This window comes from Falco naumanni, chromosome 1 (genome assembly GCF_017639655.2).
Source record: "Falco naumanni isolate bFalNau1 chromosome 1, bFalNau1.pat, whole genome shotgun sequence".
NCBI lineage: Eukaryota > Metazoa > Chordata > Aves > Falconiformes > Falconidae > Falco > Falco naumanni.
Window position 1 is genome coordinate 104,624,462 of NC_054054.1, and position 14,674 is coordinate 104,639,135.

At 40.9% G+C, this 14,674-nt stretch overlaps 1 long non-coding RNA gene across 6 annotated transcripts; it reads left to right on the top strand.

Moving 5' to 3' along the window:
• Positions 1-1,144: 1,144 nt before the first annotated feature.
• LOC121097254 lies at positions 1,145-14,491 on the top strand. 6 transcript variants are annotated; one of them, XR_005830880.1, is made up of 5 exons: positions 1,145-1,351; positions 1,664-1,792; positions 2,912-3,075; positions 4,824-4,875; positions 10,810-14,491. It is a non-coding gene; the product is annotated as an uncharacterized LOC121097254 (long non-coding RNA). The 6 variants fall into 6 exon arrangements; XR_005830882.1 differs by lacking the exon at positions 1,145-1,351 and having other exon boundaries at positions 1,358-1,792; positions 10,810-10,920; positions 11,060-14,491; XR_005830883.1 differs by lacking the exon at positions 1,145-1,351 and having other exon boundaries at positions 1,358-1,792; positions 10,810-10,920; positions 12,326-14,491.
• Positions 14,492-14,674: the final 183 nt, after the last annotated feature.

Here is a 14,674-nt window from a genome sequence, read left to right on the forward strand (position 1 = left end):
AACCAAGAAATCAGAAACTCATTCTGTCTGCGTAACAAAGGACACATTAAGAGCATAGTCTTTGGGTAACCTTGCTCAGCAATAATAGTTCGTTAGAATTGTCATTGCAGGGCAGCACAAAACCAACACTGCTTTGTACTTAACACACTCCTTCACTGGAAGATATTTTTATTTTTAATATTTTTAATATGCCATAATCCATTCAGGTTCACTATACCTGTATTAATGAAATTATCTGCACCTGTCTACAGACACACAGAGCAGGATGCAAAGGGATTCAGCAAATATTCTGGCAAAACTTCCCACAGTGGTTTAAACTGCTAGCACCCTATAGCCTGCTCTGCCTTTGTGTTAGAGATAACTGTTGCAGGGAAGTGCAGAGTGGAGTGCAGGATTGTGCTTAGCCATGCAGTGTTTAGCCTTAGTCCAAATCTGCCTTCATCACTGATTTAAGTAGAGATGCTGTACTTCGTATTGCAGTAGTTGAAGTGTGGACATGCACAGTCCCTCCTGCCAGCTCTGTTATTGTAGCAGGATTTTATAATAGAAGAGAGGAGGCACCAGCAAGGCCCATGTCAGCCACCACATATTCATCAGACCTCACCCAGCAAAGCCTGATATGATCCAGCAGCAGGGACAAGGGTAGTGGGACCCCAGAGAGAACTCACTCGGGTTTTGCGCTGTTCGTGAGATTGTATTTTTCTTTATAAAGCCTGAAAGGACAACAGGGGATTCTGCTTTCTGAGGCTATTTTGCATGTAATATTACATGTTGTAGTAATTTTCAAAACGGAAGAGTATGTTAGCAGGAGCATCTCATGCATTCAGTTTGCTAATCTTGAGAAGGCCAGTTCATTAACAATAAGATGAGTCATGTCAGATCTGCAGGATTGGGCCATTAATCCCATTTTCTTCCCCTGAGGCACAAGCAGATCAGATATCCCATAAATTCTAATGGTTGCAATGCCCACTTGCCAAGAGAAGGAGGGAGTTTTGCAAGTACCATAAAATTCAATTGTCCCATGTGTGTCGTATTAAATGGTGTAGCCAAAAGATTTCCATGTTAAGACTTCAACAGCAGTGCTCATTGCGGAGTGTTTTATTAATCCAACCACTGTGAACTCTCAGTATGTCTCTTTTAGAACTGTCTTTGGAGATATTTAGAAGAACATGATACCCAAGAAGACGGAGCTGTCTTTGTGTAAACGATGGACAAGGCAGCTGAAGAAGATGCCATAGGATTTCAGTGGATCACCAGATCCTTGGGAATCCTCCAGCTGAACAAGCTTGCCCTTCTGAACAGATTAACCCTGCTGGAAGCACCAAAAGCATAGCTCGAGGCCTTCCGCCAGGTGGGACTCTTCAGTGATTCCTGAGCCTTTTCTGAGGCTCTGCTTACGACTGTATGTCAAGAGGTGGACCAACCCAAATAGTTGTTAATACCAGTTTAAATCTCACGTCTTAGGTCAGTGAGTACACCCAGCTAGTCCAGCTGTTTCTCATCAACACCATCTCATCCTTATGAATCCTTTTATTCCCTGTTTTCCCTGATTTCTCTTAGGTGTTACAGTGGTCTCTCTATTTTCCTCTTTATTTTACTTGAGTGCCTTTTCCAGAGATAGCTCTTAGATGCCGACACACAAAATATTTTGTACTTCTGATAGCACCTTGACTGGAGAAAGAGCCTTTTAGTAGAACCAGAAGAGAAGAAATTATCACAGATTTACAGCTGGGAAGACCCAGAGAGATAGCCTGGCTTGCCTGGCAATGAACAGAAGTCAGCAACAGAAGGGGTAAAATATGAATGTTTATCTTTTACCTCCCTACAGCTTTTTTTTTGCCATAAAGTACATTCCTTTGTTTATTCATCACACCTTTAAAAATATCAAAAAGTTTCTGACCTTCTTTGAAAAATAGCTGAAGACAAACATCTGTTGTAAAATGAGAATTTCTTAGCAGGTAAAAAGATCAAACGAACTCATTTTCTGGAGAACGTGAGCATGATTCTCTTAAAAATGTTTGCTGGTGACGTGTGCTTTCCTGCCTTACTCTTTAACTATTCATGCAGCATTAAGAAGCTCCCTTCTCCTCTGAGACCACAGGAGGTTTCACATTAGGATGTTAACCTCCTTCAGATCATCTCCTCGGTGCACAATCCGAGTTACATTTACATGCAGACATAATGTCATTCAGCCCACTTTATGCCACTTACATCTCCCTTGTTGCTATGGGGAACTTTGATAAGGAACCAATTAGCAAATAAAATATTTGAGGAGGAATGTGAAAGCTACTACTCGGTGGATTTGCAAGTAACAGGCAGTGACATTTTATTTGGCATTTGTCCTTACCTAGCTGAGCTTCTTCCACTGCAGCTTCAGCTACATTCTATGTAGTCAAAACATGCTTCCCACAGGACTTAAGAGACTTAAAACATGTAACTGTAGCTGACCGTGGGGAATTTTTGCAATTCCTATGAGAAGGATTGCTGTGGAGGTAGTTTTGCTGGCATGACAGTGCAAAGAGCACCATCCAGTGTCTAATCAGAGCAAATACACGAAAACTCCATGGCGCTGACACAGAGGCGTCTCTGCACATCTCATAGTCAAGCTACGCCTGGTGGGGTGCATGATGTTCTAAATAAAAAGAGGCTACAGTCAATTATAGAAGGAATTCTAAGGGAAGACTGGCAAAGTTATCGAGCTTTCAGGAAGACATGAGACAATCTGGAGGATCACCTCTTTCAAAGAAGAACTGTTCTGAGTTGGAGTTATTGATGACTGAGAGAGCAGAAGGCACAAGCAGGAAGAAATGGAAGTGGCAATATATGGGGCTGGTCAAGAAAAAGGGAAGGAGCTATGGCAGGGAGAGAAAATGGGGCCAGATCCTTATCCTGTAATCCTTCCCCTTTGCAGAATGGAATCAGCAAAAAGAGGCTAGGAAGCAGCACTGGTGACCAACAAAATAAGGGAGTGACTTCAGCTGCCGCTGCCCAGAGCCAACAGCTTTGTATTGCTTGACAAATGTAGGTAGTCCTGGCTTTCAAGAAGGAAAATGATTTGGAAAAAGATTTTGCACTGTAAGCATGCAATAAATAGTCATTCTTATTATATATGGCTACAGGCTTTTGGTTGGCTAGAGAGAAGGAATTAATAGGAGAGCAAGGAGTCCATGAAGCTAAAGATGGGCGCAGGCAAAAATTAATATTATTTGCAAAGAGGCAATACCCAAATAGATGTCCAAGAAAAAGCATGCAACTTTTCCATGGACTAGTAGTTGTGCAACAGTCTATGGAAACTGTAGGTAAACAAAGAAACAGGAATGTTTGGTATATTATGAACAGTGTGTGTGTGTGTATATGTATATATATATAATCAGAGATGCAGAGTGCTCCAGTTTAGCACAATGTTTGTAGTAACATATCACTAGTGTATCCTCCCTAAAATCAGACTTTGGGCTGGCATAATTTAGAAATGCGGTAATGCAAGACAGCTCCTATGTTGTGTTCATCGTTCCCAGAAACAACTTAGCATATGTTTGCTCTTACTCTTTTTATATTGAACTTGCAGAGCAGAACTCACTTCTTTGATTAATATTAAGCAGTGTTTTGTTTGTGCCCTGTGGCAGAAGTGCCCAGATGGAGTGGTTTGAATTCTGAAAACATGAAAAGCATTTAACGTTCTACGGAGCTCTGTTAAAGCTGTCTGAATCAAACATCTGGTATCAAATCTTTGGATAAATCAGTTTCTGCAAGTATTTGGACCTGCTCTGGGTCTGTGCTTTGTTCCAGCTTTACATTCCCTCTTTTCCTTCCTTGTTTCTAGAGCCAATAGATGATGGTTTATTGCCTGGTGCAGCCCATTAAAGTCCCTTTGTTGGGTCTTGGCAATTAGTTGAGCAGAAAGAGTATAAAAATCACTTTGGCATCTATGGGGTTGAAATGGCAATACTGACACTCCCTGAAAGGCTTTTTATCTGTCCTTGAGGTGATGGAGAAAGAAGAAAGAGTGGTCATCCAGAGACACAGGGAAGGTACTGCCTGATGTGTCTGCAGAGTGTAGCCCTGTTGAAGAGCTTTTGCCTGTATAAAAGGTCTCTGCCCTCCACAGGGACCTTGTGTGGATACATCCATGCAAGACCCCCCTGCCAGGGGAAGTGAATGGTATCCCACTGCTCAGCACTGCCCGATCCCACTGCTAGTCCTGCTTTCTGTGCAAGAAAAACTCCAGCAGATTTGAGGAGTGAGAAGGGGCAATGGGAGCTGTTGTCATGATGCCATACAACAGATGGAAGTGCCCACACTTAAGAGATCCACAGCCCCAGTCTTCCAAAACACACACCACTGCTGGGCACAGTGAGGAAGGGCAGGCTGACTTTCACTTCAATAACTGAGGCAGCAGAGGTGAATCAAGGGCTGATGCACAGGGACCACCTAATTTAGAGGTGTTCAACTCTTTTCACTTTAGGAAGTGTTTCAGCTAAAAGGACTGAGCACACAGAGCTTCCATGACCCTTCTGACTTAGGACACTTGGCCCCACTCCTGGGCAGATTTTCAGATGAGTGGTATTGCAAAACACCAAAATTTACCTGTGCCAGAGGTTCTGACTCCTGGAGCTATGACCAAAGCCATGAAAGAGCATCAAATGGGAATTTTCCTAAGTTGCATTCAGAATATTGTGAAGCAACTGTTTTATGTGTAGTAACCAAGAAAAACGTCTCACAATGTAACTTTCTATGCTGTTGAGGAAATAAGACATTTTGAGTTACACTGCTTTAAGATGTCTTGCTATGTTTAAAAGACTGATTTTCTTTTGTCTTGTTTTCAGGCTTAATACATCAAGCAAGCTTCAGTGGAGTCATTCTTGCCTGACACCAATGGTAAGAGGAAAGAGAAGCAAGTTATTCATGTTTAATGTTATTTTCTGCCAGATGTTTTGCTGGTAGAAATCCATAGCTCCACAGGCACCAATTTCTTCAGGATCTGGAATGTCTGGCCCAATTTCTTTCTCCATTCCGGACAGTATGTGAAGGAAACTGCTTTATTTTGCAATATTGAATATTCATGCTGGGAAGTTATAAGCAAAAACAAAATAATGAGAGACAGGGTCTCTAATAAGCTTCCTGTCACATGAGGCTCTGGTTCTGTTGAAGCAGATGTGGTTGCTGACTTGTTTCCAAAATGTTTGTTGAGTGGTGATTAGATTCTGTCATAGTGATGTTATCTCTCTGTGATATCATTCAATACAAGTAGTTCTGCAAACAGCAAAATCTTTTTTCCTGTGGATTTATATCTCGGATTGTGTTTCAGCATGGATTCTCTGATGTTTAATAGGCATTGAGTTCATTTTAGCCTGTTTCTTTAATGACAGATGAATAATCTGTCTACTTGGCCATCCACTTTCACAAAACTTGCAGGATTTAAATATCTCAAGTATGTAAAATTTGAATAGGAATTATGAATCAGTTCCAGAGTTAGTTGCGGCCAACTCATGTAAACAAACATGAACATGAATCTCATTTTCTTATAAAAGCAAAAGGTAAGAAACAACCTTGTAATATTTTACCCTTGTATATTACCTGCTTGATTCTATTCTATTAGTGATCAGTCATGTCAGATATGCCTTATTTGTAAAGGTGTATGAAATACAGGATTTTTTTTGCCACGTTGAATGCAAATTAAAACATCATTAATATATACTTGTAATGGGCCACACAAGAGATTACATTCTTTTTTTATTGTCCTTGCTGGAGCATGGGAAGGAGGTGACATGCATTTTAACTTACAGGTCTACACAGGCAAGTGCAGAGAAAGAACAGATTGTTTTTCCTTTAGAATTAGACCTCACCCGTTCTGGTTTGGAAAGGAAGAAAGGAAACCTAGAATTGAAAATGAGCTTTTGGGTGGCAGAGTCCAGTCTTCTGTTTCTGCAGTGAGCCAAGTTCCCAATCTTTTTCATAAATGGATTGTGCTATTCAAAAATATGCTCTTTCCTCCTTGTCACCTCTCCTATCCTCACAGTTTCCTACTTTATCTGGGCATTTGCTCCAGAATTTCCTTCTTTTGGTAGTAAGAAACCTTCTAATTTCCACAGTCATTTTATGCATGTTTGTTCTTGTTCCAGAAATGTCCCTTAGGTTTCTCAGTTCTTTTCTGCACCATCTAAGTAAACTGAGACTGAGCCCGTGGCTCTGCTGTGCCAAGTCCAGTAAAGGAGGAGGGAGTTAGTCTTCATAGCCAGCCCTTCACTTATTCCTTTCATACTTAAACTGTTTAGAGCAAATTCTTCATGCATTTTTCATGTTATGTCACATTAAGTAAAGAGAAAGTTTCTGTGAATCACAGATAATTTGAGGAACTGGTCAAGTGAGGAGCGTGGTAGGAACGCTGGCAGCAGGCTCAGTTCACTGACTGCAGGAGGATGATCTGTTGCACAGCCTAAGGGGGTCATATGAAAATTAAGGATACCACGAAAAAAGCAAGGAATTCATACCTTTTTAGCTTGTTTGTGCTAAGTAAGAGGCCTGAAGTCTTTCCCTGTTTCTTCTGTGTTGATCTTTCAAATGTTCATAACATCCAGTCAAGGCTTCATGTGGTTTGATGGGGGTTTGAGGCTTGACCTGGGAAGCTGTAAGCTTCTTCAAAGTTGCATGTGAAGGGTCAGGGTTCTGCACCTTCAGCAAAACTACCTTCTCTTTCACATCCTTCTCAATGACAAAAAAAAGTTCATCTTGATTTTATTCATTTTACTTGTGTAACTTGTCTAACATCATCTCTCTGATTAATAACCCTACTAGCTGTTCAAACTCTCTGCTTATTTTTTTGCATTGGAAATGTAACTTTTGCTTCCTCTAGGTTAAGAAATGGTTATATGACTATTACAAAATATCAGCAGGATTTAAGAAAAAAGCTTTAAAAAATTGGTTACTTCTTTCAAACCCCCTTGATTTTAAGTCAGAAAGAGTAGAGAAAAATGATACTTATCCAATTTTCTGCTTACATCTTGAGAACAGTCCTGTAAGAAAGACAGTTCTGGAAGGCTCTCTCACTGTCTTTTTAATCTTCTGCAAGATTAGTTTAGTTTGCTTAATGTAAATGAACAATTAATTTAAAAATGAAAAGCATTAAGAGGGGGGAGCAGTAATTCAAGAGGTAAAAGTAGTAGATGAGGCAAGAAGGTAAGTAGACCAGACAAAATTTGATGTGTTCAGCTTCACTTGTGCCAATGTCAAAGGTGGCATCTGTTTATGGTTAAAGAGAAGCTATCCTGTGGGAACAGAACAAGAGCTGGAGAGATCAGGGCTCACTCACCTTCTGTTGCAAAGAATGCCAGATTTCTTCATTATATTTGATAATGGCAGATTAAGCCCTTGAATCTGAGCTGGATCTCTGAAAGGTCCCAAGAAAGATGACAATGGAAATTTTAAACCCAAATTTTGGGGCTGTGGTTGTTCTTGCCATGGAGCTTTTCCTTTAGGAGACCTTGTCAGCTGGACCCAGTGTCTGGTTTACGAGGTGACCCACAGGTTGGTGCTCAGCAGCCGTGCTTGGACGCTGGTGCAGAGGCCTTCAGATTCTTTATAAGTGAGTGATTTCTGAACAATGCTCATCCTGGTCCCCAGGAAAACATATTGTCAGCCAAAGGTAACTGGAGTGGAGTCTAGCTAGATTCATCGCCTTCCACATCAGTCCCCTTCCTCCTCTGAGCCTCACCCTGTCCCAGGGGTCTGCAAGGGGGTGTGTGGCAGACAGCCATCATCCAGGAATCTGCCCTGTGCCTGGCAGATTGACATCGGGAGGGATCTTTCCTATTTTCTGGCCCCTTCCAGGACTGACAAAAAGAAGCCAGACACAGGCTGGAACTTATGCCAAAGGCTTCCAAGTCTTTGTTAACTGGCAGGATGATGGATATTGGCCAGTGGTGCCTGGGTGTAAAAGAGAAAGGAAATCACATGGAGTCTCAAGAGTCTAACAGGAACTGCAGATGGCTGGGGATGAATGTCCTGACTCCTTTTTTTTTTTTTTTTTTCCTAATATTAAACTTTAACAAACGATGTAACAAAAAGCAATCCACAGCCACATAGCATATGTTCATATCACCAAAACAGAAGCACACACACATTCCTGCTCACTACACAACTGCTGTTAGTGATCCTTTTGCCACGTTATTCCACCTACATACTTAACTTTGTTAGCCTGGCTATAAGAATATATTGTATACCTGTTTGTGTCAGCTTGTTTATCTTACCTGTCCCTTCTTAAGCCATTGACCATTTTCAGCCACATCTGATAGAATGAGAGAAGTCTCAAAGTTACAAAATTCCTAAAAAATCCATTATTGTAGGTAGCCATGTCTGTACAGAGAGCAAGGGAGGAGGACACTTTTATGAGGATAGAAAATCTAGACTTGGGTATATGCTTAAGACACAAGGCTGAAGACATGGGGCTTCAGCAGCAGTTAGCATAAAATATTTGTGTATCTAATACTACTAGGTTTTTCTGGGACTGGAAAATGAATGATTTAGTAATGGAAACTGCACGTGTATCTGTTTGGCTTCTGTGGTTTGAGTTATAGAAAACTGTAGCAGTGTCTGTAGGGATCACAGCTGCCCAACTTCGTGTCATAGACCTTGTGTCTTAATAGGACACAAAAATTCCCATTTTTCCAAGTAGAGAAGAGAGCACAGAGTGGCAAATTTTAGCTTTTATTGCCAGTGCTTTGTAAAATAACCTTTACAGTCCACAGACTCAGACCTGTGCAGGTCTGTGAGACCTAAGATTTATTATACCACTACCATATTTGTACATCTATCTCCAGTTCCTGGATATGAAAGAAATTAAAGGTCCAAAAGTTCAGCTTTATGTTAATATATTGAGATATATGCAATGTTTAACTTCCCTGGACAAAGGAACTGCATCAAGGGTTGGCTTGTCCTGTTACGTTGTGAAGGTGTCAGCACTGTGTGCTGCAAAGCTTCATGCAACCTTCGGGGAGAAGAAAAGCCAAGTTTATGCTCAATGGAAAACAGATGGAGTTTTCATTAGATATTACTTTTAATCATCTGCTTTAAAAGTAAAGATACACCACTCCAAGCAGAAGAAGGGCCTCCTAACCGCTTTGTTTAGGTCTCAGGCACATTATCTTAGCTATAGATAAGCAAGATTGCAAGATCTTTGTATCATTAGGAGTTCCAGTCAAACTTGTCTACCGTTATTAGAATTCCAAACACAGCAAAACAATTTTGGGGCCTTAACAATATTTTTCCCTTAGAAGTATCTTTATTTAATGATTCAGAGTTATTATTATGGGCCTGGCAGTTGGTTGCTCAGTTTCTGGAGTATTACCATTTAACCTAGGTCAGAATGAAAATCCTGGAATATTCACTGCAGGGCAGACCTTTTGCTTCTTTGAGGGCCTGGTCTTCAGAGTCAGCATTGGTGTGACTCCTCCAGGTGGTCTTAAGTGGCTGAGAGAGGTGACCCTAGCAGTCTAGAAAGCTCGAAGATCCTTCCTAACAAGATGAATCCTGCAATCTGTGCCTGTAGGTACTAAATCAACTTTTGACAAGTAAAGAACAATGCAGTCCCAGGGTTTTAGGAACAGATGGTTGCTGCCAAACCACAATAAATGCTTTTGTCTGGAGCTCATGGAACAATAACATAGCAATGGAGGGTGTTCCCTTGTCTATTACTCCCTCTGAGCAAATTCTCAGGGACATGTTACCAGGATTCAGATAGATTTCATGGAACTAGTGGAGAAACAGACTTTCATTTCCTTACAAAGGGAGGAAGAGACAATGGAACTCAGCAAAACATAGGGCATTTTTAATTCCTGTCTGAGAGTTATGCAAGCAAAACCCAGTGCCAGTCCTCAGACAGTACTCTCTAAAGTGAGACTCATGTGAGAAAATTTGTGCTACCTTTCTTCTATTAGCAGATGACAAAATTGCTTTACTTCCTTTGCATCTGTATAAATACAACCTATGTCTTTAACTGATCTCCAGCTGGAGAGTGTGAGTCAGAATCCAAGTTTTTAAAATTGGTGTTCTGGTTCACTGTCACCTCTGTAGAAAATACCTAAATAAAAAAATACCTCCATGAATCAAATAGAAGTAAGCCTCTTGTTTTCATAAGAAAGGGACTGGAAGGATCAGGTCACGGAATCACAGAATGGTCAGGGTTGGAAGGGACTTTTGGAGATCAGCTAATCCAGCCCCCTGATAAAGCAGGTTCACCTAGAGCAGGTTGCACACAGTTGTGTTCATCACAAACCAGTGACACTCTATCACAAACTATTAATTAAGCACCATTCTGAAACAAGGTAGGTTTGTCCCACTCTGTTAGAAACCTTCCTCAGTTCCCAGACTAGAGTTACTAATGACTAGTTTGTTCACATATATTGTTATGCTAAAGCTGTCTTTTAGGTTAGATTATACAGAAATAGAATATGAGCAGGAATATTAGGTTTCTCCTGCTTTTTTTCTCTTTAAGGTGAAAAAAAAAGGTCACCTTGTATTCAAGGTCAAATTATTTCCTTCTGGAGTTCATGGGCTGGGGAGGGGAGAATGAGCAAAAGGAGCAGATAAGAATGCTTTACATTTAGGTTTGTGTAACTTGGTCACAATGGTCCAGCCTTTTAGCACCAGCATCCCTGCTCTGATGATTGCCTTGATTATCTTATGTCCAAGTGAACACAGTCAATTTTCTTTCTTTGTGGTATATTTGCAGAAATCAAGCATCGAGTGCCCTCTCTCCTTGTGTTGCTAAACTGAAAAAACCAGCACTTCTCATACAATTGTTTCTTTCTTCTTCAGCCATTCAGGTGGTCTTTTCCTGATTCAGTGTAACTTTCTGAGCATGGGTGGCCAAACCTGTACACCATTTGCACAAAGCCAGTTCCATCAGATTGGTGATTACAACAAGAGGTAAGAGGTTTCCGGATACTATTGTTTGTGAAGAGGACGGATTTTCTGAGGATGAATTCTCAGCAAATTCTAAGCAGGTGCCTTTACGAGGTATCTAGTTATGTAAACCTCAGTCACTCAAGGGGGAATCTTGTCCCAGGTAAACAACTTAAGATGGATCAATGCAAAAATATACAACTGAGCTGTCAACGGGCCTGCTGCGTACATGGGAATTAACCCCTTGAACTGCTTTGGAGTAGCAGCATATGGTATCTTGTATTCACAAGTGCAGTAGTGTCTGCGTATGCATGAAGAGCGCTGAGTAAAGCTATGTGAGTTACTGTTAGAGGCTTCCTAGCATCTTGGGAGAGGCAACTTCTTAACAAGGCAAATTGATCTCTTGGGGAGTCTTCGCTGTACCACAGTGAAGACTTCTGGAGAAGTGGTAAGAGGAAGTACTCACAAGTGACCTCCAGAGGAAGGTACTCCTGTTGAAAAGTTGAGTCATTTAATATCAGATTTTAAAAGGTCCTGGATGCCTTCTAGAAGTTGCTTCATAAAGTGTCTCCATGTCAGCACCCTACATATTTTAAACCGAGCATGCAAAAACACAGCATGGATGGGTACTCTTAAATGTGGCGGTCTACGTGACTTCCTTGTAGTCACTTGGCAGTGCAATAATAGAAATAGGAACATAGGATTTCTTATGTCTATTGTGTCCATTGGAACAATACTGCTGAGAGCAACTGAGAGCAAAGGCCTGGCCTTCAAAATATATGACTTGAAAGGAAAGTTGCATTTTTTTGGTAAGGTCCAAATGTATTTCATTCAGTTTTGCTCCTACTCCCAAAGTTTGGTTGTAAACAAGTATGATTTTTTACCCTGGAAGCCATGCATCTGGATTGCAGTGCCTGTAACTGTTTTCATCATCACAAGTAGTTATTGGTTTCATAACGTTCTGCATGTGCAGAAAACAGCTTGTAAGAGGTAACCCAAGTAAACTCTATTTTATAATTGAAGAGCTTAAATGTCTTAAATCACCAGTCTGCAAGGTACCTGCAGCCATTAACTTTCTACATATGACCCTAAAGTCTTAAAATTCTGCATTCCTAGCTTTGCAGAATTCTTCTGATTCTGGCTGCTCCCTATCAAATTTCCATGCTGACTCTTTGTCCAGACAGGTCAACTGTTCAAAGCAATAATGTACCAACTACTTTCATGGGAAGTGAATGTGACCTTCAGTAGGGCTCACCTACAGCTATAAACCTTTTTGTAGCTATACAGCAATAAAACTTTGAAAATAATTTCTGCATATTGCAAATATGATGTAAGCTGTCAAGATTATCAGTACTCAATGCCAAGTGAAAAAATACATTGCACCTGAATAACTTCTATTTAAATAACGGATTATTTTTTCACTGCACAGTTGGCATATCCTGGAGTCTTCATATTCTGCACTGTGGAGGCTGAATATATTTGAATTTATTAATATTTAAAGTGTTCTATGCCCCTGATTCCTGCCTCAGTTCCCCAAACCCTGAAAATGCAGGTGATCACAGAAAAAACACTGCAACAAATAGCCACTGAATTCCAGTAGGGACAAGGAACAACAGAAAGGGACAGGAAACTCGGAGACTTCCAATTTGTGTGCAGTTTGTACAAAGTGGGGGTTTGAGCTACATGGGTGCTGACAGAATGAGAAGGGGGCGTGAACTGTTCGTTCTAAGGGACTGAGGACTCCTGGAGAAGGCCACATTTGTTTGGAGGAACTGAGAGACTTCACTTGTTCTCTGCCTTCCCTTTCACTTCTTGGAAAGGTCATCCAAAAAGCCATCTTACAGTTCCAAGCATGGCGGTAAGGTCCTCAGTGCAGAAGAGTAAAATAGAGTATTTGTGCTGCAAATTTTCTGTTATCGTCTGCTCCTAAATTGTTTCTACTCCTCGTTAAGCCTGCGGCTTGCCGACTGACTTCCCTGTGACTTGTGGCCAATTAGCTCACGTGCCCAGTTTCCTTTACACTGCTCCGGGCAATTCTTTGCTCTCACAAGCAGAAGTATGGACAGAGCTGTAGCACAGTCACTTGCTAACCACATCGCTGTAAGCAAACAGATGGGACTGTGCACCCCCAATCTGAGTAACACCGTGATGTGGCATTGTTTGAAGCTCTGCAGGCTTACTGATAGCACAGGCAAGGCAGGCTCTGAAGGGCAGAGGTGTAACATACACTCATCTGCATCTGGCATTCTTGTACCCCTCTTCTGAGTGGGTGCCTCTGTTGACCTCTTTCATAAATCATTAGTAAATGATACTTCTGAATAAATACTTTCTCTGTATCTTCTCCAGTACTAAGGATTAATTTTACATGGGTCTATGCATTTACTCTGTTCTGCAGCAGGAACAGAAATTAATCTCTTGGCCAGACTGTAGGAATGATGTTCCACATTTATTACATATTATGACCTTTCTGGATGATATAAAGTCAAGTCTAGGGATCTGTCTTTGGTTCTGTGTGTTTTTCTTCTCTAATGAATAATGAGTTGTGGTGTATAGATGCCACTAATTCACATCCTTTTTTTTGAGTTTAAAGATCATGATTAATGTTTTATATGAAGCAAGATGGTGAATAGGAGAGTTCATTGACTTTTCAACCCTGGAATCACCCAAACACCGGTTTACATTCCAAATAAAATATTTGGTGGGTTTCACACCGGTCCTTACCAGCGCGTATCACAATGTTGCTGTTGGGAAAAACTGAATTTATTAAGGCAGTATATTTTAAAAATTGGCTCCAGCAACTGCACAGCTGGCAACAAGGAAAAAATAATCTAAGGCAGCATGTAAAAAACTTGTTCTCTAGTTAGACTGTGAATTTTCCAATAACTGCCTCCAATAGACCACCCTATGACACTGATTGCAAACATATAAAGCCTGATTGTTTCAAAAGTCATATAAATAAAATGTAGATGTTGAAATGCCAACCTCCCACTATTTGCCTCCAACCTTTTCTTTTCATCTCTTACTGCTTATTTTGCTTTTTTCTTTCTTGGTGTCCTTCCTCTCACTGTTTTCTTTCAGTACCACCCCCTCTTTTCCTCTCAGAACTGAGTGGAGCTTTAGTTTTAACGGCAGAATAGGAGCCAGCAGACACGAAATGAAGCTGGGGCAGCAAATGCTGTGACCCCAGAACAGAACAGTGCAGGTTGTTTGTGTGCACACACAACTTCATGTGCCACGTGCCTGGTACCAACCTGAGCAAACCAGTGTATCATTCAAATAGTAGTTGTGTGAAGTACAAGTCTAGCTCAGTATGTTCTGTTTGTGTAGCCATGTATTTTACAACTTGGAACTGTTGAAGATCTTCTTGTAATCTTTCACCTTGCCTACCTTTGTTTCAAATAAACAGAGATTAATGATCCAAGAGAAAAAAAACCAGGGAAGTACAACACAACTGGGATGAAGAGGCTTTTATACTCTAGCAGTGTGTTTGTTGATTTTGAACATGATGGTGTAGAAGTGCTTCAAACAGTATATGAAAATAACTGAAAAATGTTCTCTGTGACTTAAAAGCAACAATAAAAGTAACTTATTTTGAGCTGCTACAGTCAATCATTGTTACACCACTACAATGAATCCCATTGAAGGGGTCTGACAAAAGAAAGCGTGTGCCAATTTTTTGCCTTGAGACCTGGGGGCATTTTGACGAGGCCAGGACCTGAGCTACTGCTAACGCCAGCCCACAGCAGCACAGCACACCCTGACTGCTCTCTGCCTCGCT